Genomic DNA, 19,375 nt, shown 5'->3' on the forward strand with positions numbered 1-19,375 from the left:
GCTGGATCTGGTCCAGATTTTCTCCCTCCCTGGGGTTTACTTTGTAGTTAACTTAAATAACAACAAACATGCCTGCCAGATCTTGCTTCAGAGCTTGGCTCCTTCTTGGGCTGCTCTCTGCAGGACCTCCTTTGTCCCTGTCACTTGTTTCCTGTGCTCCAGCGAGGCATTCACAACCCTTTCTACATCCTGGGCTGACGCCAGGAAAGATCCACCTGCTCTGTTTGTTGGCAGACCTAGCACCCCTGCATCTTTTGAGGAGTCTGTAATGCTTGACCACAGAGAGAGCAAACAAAACAGCTTGGCACTTGCCTGCAAGGTATAGGTTCTGCTGACTTGTTTATGAGGTGTTAGGAGGTGTTTTTGCACTAATGACACAAAGAGGTGGGGAGTGTTTTCTTTTGTAGTCGAGTGCATTTGTGTCCTTGTAGTTTCCAGACCTTTTCATCTCTGGTGGTGTTTACTGGCTGGGATGTATGTGGGGAACTTTTCATGCTAAGTCCCTGCCTACTTCCAAAACCTCCTCCCCTGTCTGTCTGTGCCCAAGACTAGGCGGAAGCCAGTCATTTAAGACAGTAGATAGGTCACTCAAATGTTGTACATGACTAGGTTCGAACAGGGTAGTGACTTAGAAACAAAGATTACTTCTCAATATCCCAGCTATTGTTCTTCAGAAGAACTGTGTCAGTAATTGCAAAGAAAACAATAACAAGCAAGCAGGAAGTGCACATAGCGTCAGCTTCTGGTTTTTGTAGTTTTTGTGCAGCAGGATGGTGAATGACCCAAGGCTGAAACTGTAGCTGAAGCATTAATTTGGTTTGGTTTACTTTTCATAAACTCTGTATGTGCATTATGCAAGCCAGTGTGAACTTAAAGTCTTGTTATGACCACAAAAGGCTTGTTCCAGGTAACAGTGTGTTTTTCCTCCAGTTTGCACTAGAAAGACATCTGTGTATGTGCCTGAAGATCCATTACTGATATTCTTTCTCATTTTTATTACTGGGCTCAGGATAAAAAAGATGTCAGTATGATTCGTAAAGCATTTAAACTGATAACAGTGGCTCCAGGCCCATAGGACGAACCTCCAGAGAAGTCCAGATAATGCTATTGCAGGTCTTCATATAACATCTTCAAATAACAGCTGATCTAACTTCCTTTACCCTGCATATACTTTGGTATTGTTTTTCTACAAATAAACTAACAGTTAGAGAATATCACAGATACCCAACCCTTTTCTAATTAAGGTTAAATATATTCTCTGATGTAAGTACACATAACTCCCTTTAAAGGAATAGGTATTACATTTCCTTCTGTATGTTCCTTAGAAGATAAAATGGTAAGCTTGTGTTTGCTTAGGGAAAAGAAAAGAAAAGAAAAGAAAAGAAAAGAAAAGAAAAGAAAAGAAAAGAAAAGAAAAGAAAAGAAAAGAAAAGAAAAGAAAAGAAAAGAAAAGAAAAGAAAAGAAAAGAAAAGAAAAGAAAAGAAAAGAAAAGAAAAGAAAAGAAAAGAAAAGAAAAGAAAAGAAAAGAAAAGAAAAGAAAAGAAAAGAAAAGAAAAGAAAAGAAAAGAAAAGAAAAGAAAAGAAAAGAAAAGAAAAGAAAAGAAAAGAAAAGAAAAGAAAAGAAAAGAAAAGAAAAGAAAAGAAAAGAAAAGAAAAGAAAAGAAAAGAAAAGAAAAGAAAAGAAAAGAAAAGAAAAGAAAGAAAAGAAAAAAAAAAGAAGGAAAGCAAAAAAAAACTAATAGCATCTCATTATGGTAACTTGGTCAGAGAGATGTAAGTTAGTTTCAGCTGTAGCAGAATCTGATGTCAGCCTGGTAATTACTAGGCAGAGTCAATAATACCTCTCCTCAGTATAATTGCAAATCCAGTACAACCATGACCAGAACTAAATTGCTTGAGAGCAATCAATAGAAATCTCCTGATTGCATTCTCAGATGTACACATCAGATGTAAAAAGAAAAACTGTCCATCCAAGCAAAAGATCAACTTTACAAATGAAAACTGCAGTATAAGGCTAGGAAGAAGTATGTTCACACAGAAGCCTTGTAGTTAACTCTGGCTAGAAGTAACAGGTCTGAATGGGAACATGTATATTTTGAAAAACAGAGGCTATGCCTACATGAGCAGCGATTTGATGCAACTGGAGTACTAGATTCATGTAGATGATGATGAGTTCCCAATATTTGTTCTCTGTGTGGTTTGTGGCTTTCACTCAGACTAAATTTAGTTGGTTTCATCACACCAAATATTCTCATCACATGTGGTTCAAAGCTGTTGAAACACCAAACTTTAACTCAGGTGTCTGTGTCACCATTATGGGCTGGACATCATTAGGTTTGCACCTGGAATGGAAACTTCTGTCTCAGTTTCTTCTGTGAGGAATGTAGTTCAAATACACCAAAACCACTGTGAGGATCAAAGCAAAGTATGGTAAGTGGGGGTGCTCAAGGGATTAATTTCAAAACCTCACTGTTGCTTGAACCAAAATGGTATTGCAGATTCAGCCAAAAATGTGCTTAAAAAATAATAATAATAATAAAAAAAAAATCCTAGGTGATTATCGCCTTGGCTTTCTGCTTTTTCCTTCCTCAGTATTTTTGCTTATACATAAATCCCTGAATAAACATGTTGGCTGTGGTGCAATGCAATTCTTACCACTTGAGTATTTCCTGTGAACATTGCACATAAAGATAAGAAATGACTTTGAAGAATACACCATTAACTTTACTTATTGTTCTGTTAGAGACTCAGAGACAATGGATTAATTTGTGATGTTTGTTTGCTTGTTTGATTTGTTTTTAAAGCTTCCTCTATAAGTATACTTCAGGAGTTGAATATGAACTTTGGAAAGTGCTGAAACTAAGTCCCATGAAATTTCAACATGGTTTTCTAGTTAGCAGAGTTGTGAAAGCTCAGTTACTTATTTAGAAGAGGGATCTCAAAAGCACTGTGGAAAATAGGCACCTAATAGCCCTTGAGTTCTCTTTGAATAGGTGGCCAAGCTGCTGAAAAGAGGGGGGTGTTAAATTTTTTTTTTTTTAATATCTTCATTGTTTTCTGTTTTATTTTGGATTAAGTGAAGTGGCAACTGTTATGCACTCTGTCTGCTATTACATTTCCTTTTGGAGGTTTCTGTTGCAATGGATTAGTTTTCTAAATTGTCTGGAGTTTTCTGAGAAATCTACTTTAACATAAAATTGTTAGTTTTCTCACTATCTCAAATTATGCTGCCCACACAGCACAAAACACTAAATAAATAGACCTGGACAAAGCTGTAGTGTGTGAGATATCAAGAGTATTTTTGCTTAGGCTGTGCTGACAGAAAATGTTTTCTTTCCAGTGTAACCAGTGTAACTCTATCTTTTATTTGACATAGCTTTTGTTACAAGCTTATGAGAAAAATATTTTCAACAGGTGCCAGATCTATTAGGAGAAAAAAAAAAAAAAAAGGAAAGGAAAGGAAAAAAAAAAAAGCAGGAAAAAAAACGAAACTGTTGTCTTCATAATTTTATAATGGAACTAAACAATGTTTGCCCCATGAGAAACTGTATAACAGATGTCTGTACAAAATTTATTCACTGTTCAACAGAGAAAAAAGTGTGATATGCATTGCATTCACATTTTACATTATGGTATGGATTAAAGTACTGTAGTCAGAATATCATTAAAAGGCTGTTAAATCACTGATAATTTCATCGTATGTTGGAGTCAAGTGTAGAAGTACAATTCAGTTGCATTACTGTGATGTTATGAACATTTTCAATTATCAAGCTTAACCTTGCTAAGAAGCTGAAATGAACACTATCAATACAGTGAGGCATGGAGTAACAAAATAGCAGCCTGCATGTCCCTTGCTTTCTCTCCCTTTTTTTCCTACTTACTCCAGCAAAGGAAATGTGTGGACTCTTGCCCCCACCATTTCTAAATTGCCAAGCAGTTGTTTCCTGTAGATTAATTTGTAATACTAAATCTTGAGGAGAAGGAAATGTGAGCACGTTCCTCCCCCAGGCCATTTACAGGTCTGGAGTTTTAATGTAATCTAAAGCAGAGGTTGAGGAACTGACGCAAAACAAAAGGGAAGGACAAAGTGATAAAGGTGAAATTGGAGAGTTTCTTCAGCAAAGATTTCTCTTTGTGTGCTAGAAAACTTGCTTTACCCAATGCTTGCAGCTTCTACGCTGTTTTCTCTCGCAAACCGACCTATATAAAAACACCAAGAGGGGGATGTGTGTACACCACGTACATATGCTCACAGAGCTGTATTTCGAAGCAGCTTACATATGACTGCCTCTTTTGTTTGTGCATGGTTGCTGTGGTGATGATAGATAGTTTCCTTACATGGATAAATTAAAACAAACAAACCACGTCCATCAGCACTGATGCTGTTCCTCCTCTTGTCTTCACAGGGCAGTTGGAGCTGTGTTTTTAAGGTTATTTAGGCATGAAAAGCTGCAGATAGGCAGACTTCAGAAAGAGTTAGAAAATACATACCTAGTTATCTGAACCTAGATGGCTTGATACTATTAAAAGTGCTTTGGGTGCTTATTTATAGCTCTGTTGCCTAAATATCTTTCCAAATCTGGCATGATACAAGTACACAAGTCCCCATCTTCTTCATTTTCTTCTGTCTTTTGGGGCTTTTCAGAGTAAATCACCTCTACTGAATTCTGCATAGCTTTCTTTCATTATTCGTCAGTAGTGAAGTCTTCTGCTCAACTCAGGCTGGATAGACCACAATAAAAGGAGAAAAATGGAAGAGAGGAAACTAAAGAGACATAGGAAAAAAAAAGAAGAAAAAGTGGTACAAAAAGGTTTCTAGTCTAGCTTTTTGCAAGCTTCCCTGAAGACTTTCCAGGGAGGGTTTCCAAAAGGCATCAATGTTCTCCACATCACAGGGTGAACGAAGAGAAATCTCCAGTGATGACAAAAGGGTAGTCTGATCTGGAAGCATGTGATTATAATAAGCATTTAAAATAGCAGTCAAAAAATAAACGTTACAGTAAGAATCGTTTGAGAAGAGAAGACTTTCTGTCTTTACCAATTTTCTCAGCCACCTATTACCAGAATATTCCAGGAGCTTTTATGTTACAGGTCTTTCAGTCATTGCTTACAGATGGGAAGTTGCAGGCCCTGACTGCAAGTGTAACTTCAGTTCTACTGCTGCTGGGTTACCCCTTCGATCCTGACAAAAAAATAGACTCTTCGGGAAGATGGCCCTCAGCACTCTGGAAAAATCATGCCTTGGGAGAAAGTGAAGGGCAGGAAAGCAGCCTATCCTCCATCATTTCAGCCGTGAGTTCTTAGGTTTCTTAGGGTTCTTAGAGTCTCCATAACTCAGTGAAAAGGGATGATTACCAAGGAAATGTCTGTAGTATTACCCCAGGAACTCCAGCCAAATTTTTCTTTTCTTATTCTTTGGAAAAAAAAAATGGTGTTGATCTCAGATTGTTCAGCAAATTTATTTTCATTAGAAACTTAAGGGAGTATTGTTAAATAAATGTTTAATATTTCTAGGGACTCTGGATTGTGCTTTCTTCACAGAGGTGTTAAATTCCCAGCCCCTATACGGCAATGTGTGTAGGGATGGACTAGCTTATCTACTCTCTGCCTAAGACACAGTCACACTCAAAATCTCTTTGCTCAGACAGCAGTGTCAAAACTGACTCCATAACCATTCCTAAGGCAAGGCAGGACAGCGTGAAACAAATGGACATCTAAACAGGAGGGGGTTCCAGGTGCCATAGAGCAAAGAGTAAAGTCTTTCTGGGTACAGCAACCAAGAATTATCTTGTGCTTCTCTTGATGGATTTGCCATGGTATCACAAATGTACAGAAAGCACCTGAAATCCTGTCTTTGCCATCTACGACTAAGATCTCACTGGTCATAAAGAAAATTCATCCGTGCCAAGAAGACACTGAGATTACCCCTGACCATCTCTTGATGCCTGAGCACAGCTACATATTTGAAAAGGTGGGTCAGGAACCTGGAAAATGAGATAAATGTAAGAATCAGGGGAAACAATTTGGATGAAGTTTGGCCAACTACTTAAATGAAGCAGGTGAAGAAATCTCATTTCGGAATGAAAGCATCTGGAATGTTTCTATTTTATTTTTTATCACTTATCATGTATCTTTTTTCCAATTAGAAATACTTAACACTTCCAAGATATGGCTGATATTCACTCCAGGCTAGAATCCCTTTGTATATTTTTAATTGTATATGTGTTTTAGGGACAGTTGGGACCAGTTGGGACTTGTGGAACTATGGGATATTTATGTTTCCCTCCTCATTGTTCTCTTAACTTCTGAATTCCTCTACCATTCCAGTTCAATTTAATGAGTTAGAAGGCTCTTTTATGCTCAGGTAAAATGTATATATTGTCCATGTGTTGGCTAAAACATGCTAGTCATCTAACAAAATCAAAGCAGGTATAGTTCAAACACGAGATTTATGTATTGAGGTTAAGCCTAATATTGCAACCTTGTGAAAACATTCATCTTTTGTATTGTTTGTACTGTGCATGGCATGTGTGCAGATGATGCTCTCGAGATGTCTTTCACAGAGGTTTGCTCTCCTGGCTCGAGTGTCACTATTGACTGATGCAACTGACCTAGGCCTTTCAGGCTAGATCTGTGTCCTTCCCAGTTTCGAACACTTGGACTCTGCCCCAGGGCTGGAATTTAAACTGCTTTGCATTGCAATGCAATTGAAAAATGAGGAAAAAAAGCAGTAGCTACAGCTGTTCAGTGCCAAGCCAAGTTTCCAACCATATGTACAATCTCTTAATACCCTTGGAGCTTTCCAGGACAGCCTTTCAGGTTATCTGATGAGCTTTTAGAAGAACAGCTCTGATACAGAAATCCTGTTCTTTTAACAATATGGCAGCTGCATAAGGACCTTGAAAAATTTGGACCTTTCTTTTATGACATCTGTACTCCATGGCCAGAAGAATTTAGTAGCAGAAAGCCAATGTTTATGCCTAGGGGGCCTGAAAAAATGTTGTGTGAAGCCAAGTATTGCAACGTCAAAGAGCTTTTCTTTGTTTTATTGTCTTTAGATCTATATTAGACAGCTCATTTAAAAAATCTGCAGTTCCAGAAACTAAGTTATTCACTGCTTTGAAATTCAAAATGACCCTATTTTTTTCCATTGATCTTTTTGAAATGCTTTTTGAGATTGGTCAGAAAACTGTTTTACTTCATATGCTTTACCACACAATTTGCTTTTTCTCTTTATCCTTTCCCTTAAATATTTTCTGCTTGGCAACTCTTTGCAATCTGACTTCAGGAACCCTTCATGGGCTTGTTGTTGAAAGCATTCAACTCCCTCTGCTCAGCATGTTCACTCCATTTTACCTGCCCTATATTCTCGTTTTATTGTTGTTTAACATTGCTGTTATACGATTCTTAGATTTTTCAGCTGTACTGGATCTTTGAAAGCTGGCAGGATGAATTGCTAGCTCTCTAGTCTTTAATGTTTATCTCCCCTTGGATCTCACCGTCTGTTCCTATTTGGCAGCGCAGGTAAATGATTTTTTTTTACTTTTTTTTCCAACTTCCTTTTATTTACCCTGTTTCCTGCAGATATTTAGCTTATCTGTTTCCTCCTTCTCTCTCCAGACATCATCAAGAAGGAGTTGGTGGCAGTTACTGAAGTTGATGAATATGACTGAAATTTCCATGGTGGTTTCTGTGTTGTGGGGGTTGCTTGAGGAAGTAGGTTTTTTTCTTTTATCAGGTTTATGTCTGTTGACACGTGTTCATGGAGTGTAGTGCAATGAAATCCACAATGTAAGACTGTTTTTTCTGTTGTTCTTTTGTTGTTGTTTTTTGTTCGTTTGTTTTTATCTTTCACTCAAGTGTATTCTACCTAATTTATTCTTTTTGTCTTTATTTCTCAATGCCATATCTTTGAGCTCATCAGCAAACCAAATAACCATTTTTTAGAATTCAGGCTCTGTTCTGTGAGAGTTCAATCTCAGTGTAGCCCAGTCCCAGGATAGCTACAGTTACCAGAGACAACCATTCACTTAAGACAATTATCATGCAGTGTAGTCTTAAATTTTGAAGATGGTACTGTTTTGTACAATTTTTTTTATTTTTTTTGTTTTGTTTTTTCCCCAGTTTTTCTGCTCTGTAGTCAGGATTGACTGGAATCTCTCACTGTCTTTACCATCTGGATAGCAAAATCTTAAGTGAGTCTCAAAAAAAAGTGATCTGTTACACCTTCTGCACATGTCTGAAGTGAAAGAGAACAAGAACGAAACATGTACTGTGAAAAGAAGAAAGTTTTTTGTTGTTGTTTTGTTTGTTTGTTGTTGTTGTTGTTGTTTTTTTCCCTTGTGTTTATTTTCCATATCAGGAAAATCAATTTTGAAAAGCTTTTTTTTTCGATTTTGAAAGTGCTGTACTGCTATCCTAGATAACAGTATATGTTGATATTTAGAGTTAAAAATGCTGTTCTTTCAAAGTCAGAGATAGTATCCCTCTTGTGCACAGCATTCGGTGAAGGTCTTTTACAATATTATCTTACAGTATTTTTATTTTCATTATTTTTGAAAATTAACATTGAAGTCAAATAGGATCAACTCTGGTTTATGCCTTAATGAGGTACTGAGGTGCAGATGAGGATCTGCTTCATAAAAGGATTAATCTGAATGAAAACCCACCTGTTCTTCCCTTGTGTCATTAGTCAACTGTCCTCAGACTCTCTTCTCAGTCAAACCTATGAAATAATTTGCCAGTTGTTGCAGTCTCTCAGCTATGCCTGCTAACTAGAAGTCATTTTCATACAACAGCTGTCCCTCTGTAGCTTTTGTGTAATTACTTGATTGTCTGTCCCCTTCCAAAACCAAAACCCACAGCCATTTCGCACTCTTCTTGTAAAATGCCCCAGACCTGAGCTGAATCAAGGCTGACTGTTATTCTGGGAGCTAGGGCCTTTCCGGCATAAGGTTCTAGGATTTTCGGTTATTTCATCTAGTTCATTAGGTCAGAGTGATGCTGAACTGGCAATGTGGATCTTGCATAATGGCTGGTAATGTTTTATCTGCTGTGTGGCTAAACAGAGGATTTTGATTTTCAGCTCTGTCAGCCAAGCATTTTTTCCCAACTACCGAATTAATTTTTAAACTATGCTGTTAAGGATTTTACAATGATCCCTTCTATTCCAGCAGTTTTTGGCAGCTACTATAACTTCATGCAAGACCATGAGATCCTTTCAACGGCTTAGCAAGAGGTACTCATACACTCTGACTAAAGCCAAAGCAGTTGTAATGGATTTTACAACAGAGTATTGGCACAGTCATTTTTTAAATGATAAATAACTCCTTAGACTTTGTGATCCATGACAATTTTTGTTTTCTAGGTACTAATGATTTCCTGATAATTACTGTCTTCAAAAATTTTGCAAGCAGCTACAGGCTATCCTAATATGAGATGACTTGTCTATTTTTTAGACTGCATAATGTTTTTCATCCTTTCCATTTCCATTTTTCCATTTGGGTGTTCTTTAAATTCTAGACAATGTCCAAAAAATATTCATTGAAGCACTTCAGGCTTTATTATTTGAAAAGAAAAAAAAATATTTCCTGATTTCACCTTTCCTTATTTGACACAAAAAATCTTGTCTGATTGTATTTCCTCCAGCTTAGACTAATGATTCCGCTTGCTGATTTACTTAGCAAAATGATTTACTACACGTCAAGCTCTTTGTGAAATTCTGCTGTCAGAGTGAAAATTAAAAAAATAAAAAATAAATAAAAAAAGAAAAAAAAAGCAGAAATAAACTAACTCAGTCCTTATTCAGGGCTTGTTATTCATATCACAAAAGATAGATTTCAAGGCTCTGCTAATACTCTGTTACGTTGTCTTCTCTCATCAGGTCTGGATCATATTTCAGAATTGGATCTTGTTGTTGAATGAGACCATGTTTCACATATTAAAGTAGTGGGTGACTGGAGTAAAAACAAATACCTGAATCACACTGTGTTCTCTCATGTTCATATTATCTATGGGGTGCCTATTGCTCCACTGCATGAGTTACACATTGATTCATCAAGAGGATGATGGAGAGAGAAGAGGGGAAGAGCAGCATACACTAAGGTTTCTATTTCACTGCTCAAAACCACACTGCCGTTCAGGTTTATTTGAGTCCACTCTAAATCTCTGTTTTCAAATGACTTTATCTAAACCAAAATCAGAACCACCACACCATCCCTAAATTCACTATGTCACTTGAAAACAATACCCCTAGTTAAATCAAGTTAAATCCTTGGTGAAAGGGCATAGCCAGACATGCTGTTTCTGCTGCAGCTGGCTGGGATAGGAGATGAGTGACTTCATTTACACATTCTCAGCTGGTTCATATTTTCTGTCTTAGCTACATTTGTAACTGCTCAGAATAACCTATGTTTACTTGCATACATTTTGTGTTTTCTATTTATTGTGACACTTTATTTTACAGAAACTAGTGAAGGTGTCACTTCTTATAAAGTTGTGCTAGCATCTCTCAGGGAACAGGAATGAGACAGAGGAAGAGGCAAGCAGATGAGGACAGTGACCTCTTAATCAAGTTAAGCTGTAGCCACAGCACATCTGACTGTGATCTGAACAATCTTAATTTAAAAAAAAAAAAAAAAAAAGTACAAATGTTGACATGTGGATGGCTAGAGCCAAAAATGAAATTCTGGCTATGCTGAGCACAACTAGGAGGAATTTTCCAGGTCAATGAGTCCCATCCTATGCTTTTCCAGGAAAAAATTTGCACTGTTCGTTGTCCACATTAAAGCTTATTTGGTCTGTTGACCTGCTACCCTTGAAAGCAAAATATCCTGTAGACTTCATGTGGATTGGGATTTCACTTCAAGCAATAGTCCTATGAAAAAAGCTCAGAAAGTTGGGGTTATTTAGCCTAGAGAAAAGAAGGTTCCAGGGAGACTTATAGCAACCTTCCAGTAGTTAAAGGGAGTCTATAGGAAAGATGGAGAAGGACACTTCATCACGGAGTCTGATAGGACAAGGGATGATGGTTCAAAACTAAAAGAGAGTAGATTTAATTTAGATAAAAGGAAGAAATTCTTCACTATGAGTGTGCTGAGGGACTGGAAGAGGTTGCCCAGAGAAGATGCGGATGCCGCATCTCTGGAGATGTTCAAGACCAAGTTGGATGGGGCTTTGAGCAACCTGGTCTAGTGGGAGATGTCCCTGCCCATGGCAGAGGTGTTGGAACCAAATGGTCTTTAAGGTATCTTCCAACCCAAAGTATTCTATGGCTCTGTGATTCGACTAAGCAAAAAAATATTCACAGAAATTTTCTGACTAATCCTTCAAACTGGTGCCTTCCCCACCACACACCCTGTTGATATCCCTGTTATTACCCTGTTGTTTAAAGGCATATCAGCACAGAGTGCTGGCCTTGTTTTTGTATGGAAGGTACAGAATGACCTTATAGGTTAGCATAAGAAGGTTTTCTGTTTTCTACATGTTAAACGTCTGTCCCTCAACCAGGAAAGTTTTGTGTCTGAAGTCTCCATTTCCCTAGTGGTAGGTGGTAGCAGGGGAAGATTTCTTGTTCCTTTTCTTATGCAGACTTTGCATTCACTCTAGCTGTCTGCTGGCAATCAACACTTTTTCCCCAAGTTAAAAGGCAAGGCTGAGAGTGTTAGAAGGTGAAGCACTAATGCAACTTATATTATTGGAAGATTTTACCGTTGGTCTTGTTTTAGTGAAGGTAGGTTTTTGTTCTTCTTCTACATGTAGTCTTCTGATCTCTCTTTTTCATCTCATACATCCCAGTTATGTTCAATTCCCTGCACATCCTGAAGAAAACTTGTCAAATTAATTCTGCCCTTTGCTTTCCTGAAATCACATCTCTGTGTTCCAGCTTTCCTTTCAACAGAGAGTTTTGTTTGTTTCCTGGTTTTGTCCTTTCTGTATCTTTTTGAAAAGTAGGGGAAAGGCAGACTAGCAAATGAGACCATTTGGCTGTCTGGCAAGGGAAATGGCATGATTTAAAAGTGGCTGAGCTAAAGAAATACTAAAACCTCCAGGAAAATTCTAACATTTGTTCAGATATTTTTGTTTATTTTTGGAGTTGTGGAATATTCATGATTTTCAGTGTTTTGACCTTTACTTTGAAGAATGTCATAATTATGCCAGCAAAATCAGCTGTCAATATTTTCATTTCACACCTCTTTATGGAATTTTATAACTGACCTATAAAATTACACATACTGAGCATATGTGGTCTCAGGCAGGAAAAGATTTAATAAATAAATACATAAATACAAATGTGTCTGTTTAAAAGTTATAAAGCTACAAAGGAAGGGAAGAAGAGAGGAAGGGAGGGAGGGAGGGAGGAAGGAAGGAAGAAAGAAAGAGAGAGAGAGAGAGAGAGAGAAAGGAAGGAAGGAAGGAAGGAAGGAAGGAAGAAAGAAAGAAAGAAAGAAAGAAAAAGAAAGAAAGAAAGAAAGAAAGAAAGAAAGAAAGAAAGAAAGAAAGAAAGAAAGAAAGAAAGAGAAAAAGAAAGAAAGAAAGAAAGAAAGAAAGAAAGAAAGAGAAAAAAGGGAAGGGGGGAAGGAAGGAAGGAAGGAAGGAAGGAAGGAAGGAAGGAAGGAAGGAACTGGTGATTTCAAATGCATTTTTCAGTCCTGTAATTTAAAGGCAAGGCCATCAGGTTTTTCTTCTTTTAAACTCAATATGATTAACCTTTTAGTCTTTAATGTGGACTTATGGAGTGCCTGTGGCCATTATGGTAAATAACCACATTATTGCATTTAGGAAATTAGCTACTGTGTGCTTGTGGTAATTTTGTCTCCATGAAAATAGCTCACAAATTTAAAGCAGGCAGACTTATTGCAGAAGTCAGTTCTGCTTTTAGATACACACCATCTTTGTGTATTTATGTAGATTCGTCAGAGTGTATTTGAAAGGATCTTTGTCAGCCAGTGTTAATATTAGGAGTTTTTGTACTGAAGGACTAGGGAAAGGAGGAGTTAAGAGGTTTAACTTTCAGAACGCAGTAGCTTTCAAATGGAAAACAAGTAACTTTTAAAAAATTTTCCAATTATTTCCAATGTTTAACAATTGAAAATATTGAATATGTTTAAATACTGAAAAAAGCATTTATGCCACTGTAATTTCCAAACTTGTAGGTTAAAAAAAATGGTCTGTGAAAGTGGTGATAAAATTCACAGGAGCTTTAATCTTCAACTCCCCATATAGCCTCCTTTCACGAAGTATTGGGACCACCCAGATACCCGTGCTTCTGAAAATTTGGTATGAAACGTTAATTTTCACAAAACACAAATCATGATTATGTTATGTCCCCAAACTGAGTTCAGTTTGCAGTTGTAAGGCAAATACTCTATTCTACAAGAGGGAAAAGGAACAGTGGGTTATATGGCACACAGGTGAGAAGAACATCTTGTACCTTGATGATAGTGTGGCTCGGTAAGCTTACCCTCCTTTCCTGTCTGCCAAATATCAAGATAGTGTGAAAAGGCAGAAAAGCAGCATGTGTCCTTTGGACAAATTGATTCAGAGGGAGGTGTTTTCTTCCAAACATAAAAGAAATGGAGCCTCTCCAATATTTTTTTTCCAGGAAATGACTCTCACCAACTAATCCAAGCTGTTGGTTAGTTGGTTTGAACAATGATTCTCTAGGAAATCTCTCCCAGTGGTGTACTGTTCAACAGTCAGTCTTAGTGGCAAGAGTGGCAGCATAGGTCAGACTTGTGCTGGCCTTGTGTCATCCTGCTTTATACAGGGAGCCCCAAGCAGGGTTAGGGAACAACGGTATGTTCTCTACCATGTCCTCTTTGTTTCCATGTGTGGAACAGTGAATTGATCAGGTAAAAGTATATATCAAAACTTTATTTCAAGACGGGAAAAAAAAAAATGGTGTTGCCCTGGCCTTGAATGTTTCTGAATGCCCTAGTGTTTCAGTTTGCAATGAAATCCTAAACCCTACTGTGCATTGCATGGTTTTGCATTTCAGTGAAAAGAGTTCACAGAGTTCAAGTTCTAGAGTTACATTAATAAGGCAACATGTTGAAAATATAAAGTTATAGTGTTTCTAAATAAACTATAGTAATTTTGTGCTTGGAGTGGATGACATTTTGGTGTCATGACAATCTAATGAATATCTTTTTTACCTTAGTTTTTCCAGATCACCATTTTAATGATCAGCTAGTTGATCCTTTTTACATCATGTTAATTCTCTTATGGATGTGACTTAGCATATTTTCTATCTAGAGCTTTACAGGATACACTAATAAGTCTCAAGAAAACAATGAGCAGAGATGTCATGCAAATTTATTTGGAAAAAATATTCTTTATCCCACAATATATTTTGCAGGACCAGGTAAATATTTGTTAACTCAAGGAAATGATTTCCAGTATTCCCTTACCCTTTCTTTACCCCTTTCTTTAAAATATAGAGTTTTTGCTGTTGTTGTTGTTTTCTCTTCGCACAGTACTGCGATATGAAATAAAGTCTAATGTCAGCCTGTTTATTAGAGACGTCCACAACTTCAATAAAAAAATTACAAACCCACATGAGTGCCGGGTCTTGCACCTGGGGCACAACAACCCCAAGCAGAGCTACAGGCTGGGAGATGAGTGGCTGGAAAGCTGCCTGGCCGAGAAGGACCTGGGAGTATTGGTTGATAGTCGGCTGAATATGAGCCAGCAGTGTGCCCAGGTGGCCAAGAAGGCCAACAGCATCCTGGCCTGTATAAGAAGCACTGTGGCCAGCAGGTCTAGGGAAGTGATTGTGCCCCTGTACTCAGCTCTGGTGAGGCCGCACCTCGAGTACTGTGTTCAGTTTTGGGCCCCTCGCTACAGGAAGGACATGGACGTGCTCGAGCGAGTCCAGAGAAGGGCGACCAAGCTGGTGAGGGGTCTGGAAAACAAGTCTTACGAGGAGCGGCTGAGGGAGCTGGGCTTGTTCAGCCTGGAGAAGAGGAGGCTCAGGGGCGACCTTATCGCTCTCTACAATTACCTTAAAGGAGGCTGTAGAGAGGTGGGAGTTGGTCTGTTCTCCCACGTGCCTGGTGACAGGACGAGGGGGAATGGGCGAAAGTTGCGACAGGGGAGTTTTAGGTTGGATGTTAGGAAGTACTTCTTTACTGAAAGGGTTGTTAAGCATTGGAACGGGCTGCCCAGGGAGGTGGTGGAGTCACCATCCCTGGAGGTCTTTAAAAGACGTTTAGATGTAGAGCTTAGTGATATGGTTTAGTGGAGTACTTAGTGTTAGGTCGGAGGTTGGACTCGATGATCTTGAGGTCTCTTCCAACCTAGAAATCTGTGATACTGTGATACTGTGATACTGTGATTTGACATTCGTTCCCAGTTTTTTTTCAGTTTGCAGAGCTTAATGACTACTGAACAAATCTGTTAAAGTTCAAGGCATGTTATTCATGGACAGTACATGTTGACATGCCTAGGATATCTAGGAACTGATGATCGGACCTGGCAACATGGTAACAGGTTCTAGAGTTTCACTGGTGCTGAACAGATAAAGGAGTTTGGAAGAAAACAAAAACATTTTCATCAGTCTACTGAGAACTGGGATCAGTTTCCCTGTTTTGGAAAGGAGTCTTCCAGAATGACAAACAAATGGCAAGGATTTCCTTATAGTATCTATGTTCCCGAAGAAGACAGCAAATTTTGACCGGGTAGTGTCAACATTTTATTTTTATGGGTGTCACATGTATTTCAGAATTTATTTATTTCCTTGTCTAGAATTTATTTTGAGTACCTTGAAAAAGTGTTGTGCAGAGAACACATACGAAGTATACACCTGAGATGTTCCTAATAGATGACCGTTCTCATCTTTTGTGGTGTACATATTACTAATAAGCAACACACAGACCAAAACTGATTAGAAATAAATTTTATATTGGATTTAGAGATATCTCATCTTAATACACTTCCTTGAACTTTCTTGAATTACTGATATTTGTAACAAAACTATTTCATATATAAAACAGAATCTACAAACCATGCTTTGTCCTTGGCTACACTGGTATAAAAATATTAGTTCAGAGTATTGCCCTGCTAGGAGCTGAAAAAAAAATATTCAAGTCCAGGTAGTAGTAGCTGAAAACTTCTGATGAAAGGTAGCTAATGACCTTGCATCAAAAAAAATGAAATCCAAGAACCTCTGCATAGCCATACTGTCAGTGCACTTGTGGGCTTGTCTGTTGTGTGGCAGGAAAGAAATTATTGCCAGTTTCTAAAAGTATGGGGAAACGCTGAGCAACTCTACTACTCATCTACACATCCACTTACAATTGTTGTTGCAAATGGACTTGGACACAAACCTGAGCATCTTATCATTCATAAAGTAAGAAGAAGAATCTTTATTGCTCCTAGACAGAAGGCTGCCAGAAATCCTGTGGTAATGCCCTGGAGAATTCAAAAATTTTTCAATGTGCTCACAGGATTGCAATTCAAAGACAGGAGGCAATTGCTGTATGCTCCCAAATAGCTATTGATTGACTGATACACTTAAAGGATAAGTATTGAATCCTGCAGGAGGTCAGGCTGCTGAAGACAATCATATATAAAGAAAAGAAAATCCTGTTCTTTCCTGAGCTTGAGTCTAGTACTCAAAGTAAGGGAAAAACATTTGGGTGCTGCTGAAACAGGGCTTTACTAAAATTGTGGAAGCACAATATCTTGAAATCTAGGAGGCTTAGTTATCAAGGACAGATATATAATACATCCCTGAGTTCAACCTCTTAAACAATGTACTTGAAATTTGGTGGATGGTGCTTCAGTGGACTGAACAGATTTATTTATTTATTTATAAATATTTGATGATTGACCTACTCAGAAGACTAAACACAAAATATGAGAACTATTGTTTGCTATTTTTTGTTTAAAACCAATCTAGTTCGCAGAGTTTTGTGTTCACAAGCAAGGGAGGAAAGGGGTCAGGGGCAATGAATTTATACTTCCTATTTCTAACATTTCTCTCATATGGAAGTTTTGTGTAAACAGATTTGTCTATCCCTGTGTAACCTGTTGTCATTTGTAGCATATATATATATTTGAACACAACAAAAAACTGAAACTTCCATATAGGAAGAGCATACCTCACTATTCCTTTACTGATTTTTGTTTTCATACGCAATTTCATTCTCTTCTTTTACTGTTCAAAGCTAACATCATGTATCCCTGGATATTCAGCTGTCGTGTCTCCCCATAAATCAGAGGACCATAAAGCAAATATTTTTGGAACACTAATGTAGCCTTAAAACTGACCTGTCTCTTGAAAAATGAGCAATAGCAGAACTTATGAAGTGCAAAGAAAAGACACACACAGAGGAGAAAAGGGATAATGTTGGAACAGTAAACTATGGAAAGGGAGTATTTTTTCTGCCTATGTTAACAGGAAGAGTACAAAGGTGGAATTCACCAACACTGTAAGTATAAAGAGTAAAAACATCTCTTGGAATTCTTTCTATTAAAAGCCATCTACCAGCAACTCTTTTTTATGGGAAGAAGTCAGCACAACTGGAAAAGAAAACACAAAAATTTAGTTCTTTGAGTCATCCTTATTTCTGTTGTGAAGTGTGTTGCCTAAGCAAACAGCAACTCTATCCAGGTCAGGAGAGAAAAAAAAATGTTGTAGAGCTATATATTTAATTATTTAATTAAAGGACCTTCATGTGGATTTCAACTCTGTGTGCTTATTGCAGGAGCACACCGGACACAAACCTACAGACAATAACATGTTTGTTTTTTTTTTTCTCCATTGATTTTTTTCTAATATTACAGTTTTGCTACTCTATGAAGAATTCTCCACCTAACTTTCATTGTAAGGAGCTGATTCAAACCAGATTCCTTCAAGATAATATGCAACTACAATGATTAGTTAAGTATCAGAAAATAGAACAGTTTTGAGAACTCCACTACATCTGCAGGATTTAAATGCAATTGAAAATGTCATCAATTTTTATATGCAAGTAGCAAGAGACAAAAGAAACAAAAATAAAGCAATGCACAAAGTGGGAAAAATGTCTTTAGGGACATTAAGCCAATTCAGAACTATATGGAAGTAATCAATAGTCCGTCAAACAGACCAAATAAGTCTTCATAAAAGGAAAGCACATGCTAAAGCTGAGGCAGCTTAAGGAAGGTTGGACTATAGTAGATGCAGTTTGTTTACATAAGAGAGATTACAAAATAAGATATGAAATAATTAGTGTTTGTTAAATCTCAGAAGGTTTGGAGCTTTGTTTTGGTTAGAATAACCGTCAAGAAATTTGGCTGCTTACCCAAATTTTCACCATGGTTTTCAGAAGTTTACAAACAAAACAAGCAAACTGCATAAAGGAAGAACACATGCAGAAATCCTTGCACTTTCTTCTTTCAAATATCCCTGGCCCCATGTTCTTGTCTATTTGCTAGTGTTTCCAGAGGTACATAAAAGTGAATAATAACCCTAATGTTTCTTTAAATCTTCTTGATTCCCAAGTAGCATTTAAGTTACAGATGGTGTTTACATTCATGTCACATTCCTCCAGCAAAACTCACTTCATTTTTTAAAATCTCTAATTAGGGAAACAAGTGTATCATTACCAAAGTATGTATGCGTGTATGTGTATATACATATTATATATATATATGTGTGTATGTATAAAAGTCTGAAAAAGTACAGATATAAATTAAGAAAAAGTAAGACATCCAGACTGCATTGTGATGTCTTTTTCAAAGACTACAGTGAATTAGAAGACTGGATAGATCTGAATAATAATAATAATAATAATAATAATAATAATAATAATAATAAATTATAGTCCTTGATTGTTTGTCAGATGATGGAGATGCAACAAACTGTTGTAAACAGAACTGCAATAGTGGAAAGGAAAACAAGATGGGTTAAAATTCCGTATCTGACTGAATTACAGGTGACAAAAGACAGACACAGTTAAGGCTCCAGTGTAACATCTGTCCTATTGAATGTGTTGTTAGTTGATTCTTAGGCTGAACCTAGACATCATTGTACTCAGGAGTCCTGACTCCCCAGTCATCCTCTCATACACCTTTTAAATATATGCCCAGAAACTCCAAGTTTTCCTTAGATTGTATATCCAGGTCTTACTGTGTTATATACCTTGAACACAGATTCAGAACTGGGATTTTTTTTCTATGTTGCTTACAGTGATACAGATGAATTTGGTACAGGATCAATCTAGCTTCCAGGGGTTAAAAGGAATCAGTAGGAATTTGAGAGTGTAAAGATTGTCCTCTACCCTTCTGGTGGTGTATGGGCTTGGAGATGCCAAAGGAGTTCTATACACTCCTCTCCCCCCTTAGCCCATTCCAAACATTTCTCTCCCCTCCCTTTCTAGGGTAGAG

The 19,375-nt window shown here is 37.5% G+C and overlaps 1 long non-coding RNA gene across 3 annotated transcripts; it reads left to right on the top strand.

The window, feature by feature from the left end:
* Positions 1-1,558: 1,558 nt before the first annotated feature.
* On the top strand, positions 1,559-12,310 carry LOC308185350. Of its 3 annotated transcripts, XR_013943318.1 has the most exons (4): positions 1,559-2,431; positions 7,413-7,525; positions 7,622-7,717; positions 8,126-12,310. It is a non-coding gene; the product is annotated as an uncharacterized lncRNA (long non-coding RNA). The 3 variants fall into 3 exon arrangements; XR_013943316.1 differs by having other exon boundaries at positions 1,559-5,972; positions 7,622-12,310; XR_013943317.1 differs by having other exon boundaries at positions 7,622-12,310.
* The last annotated feature ends 7,065 nt before the right edge of the window (positions 12,311-19,375 follow it).

This window comes from Anser brachyrhynchus (genome assembly GCF_964034855.1).
Source record: "Anser brachyrhynchus genome assembly, chromosome: Z".
Taxonomy (NCBI): Eukaryota; Metazoa; Chordata; class Aves; order Anseriformes; family Anatidae; genus Anser; species Anser brachyrhynchus.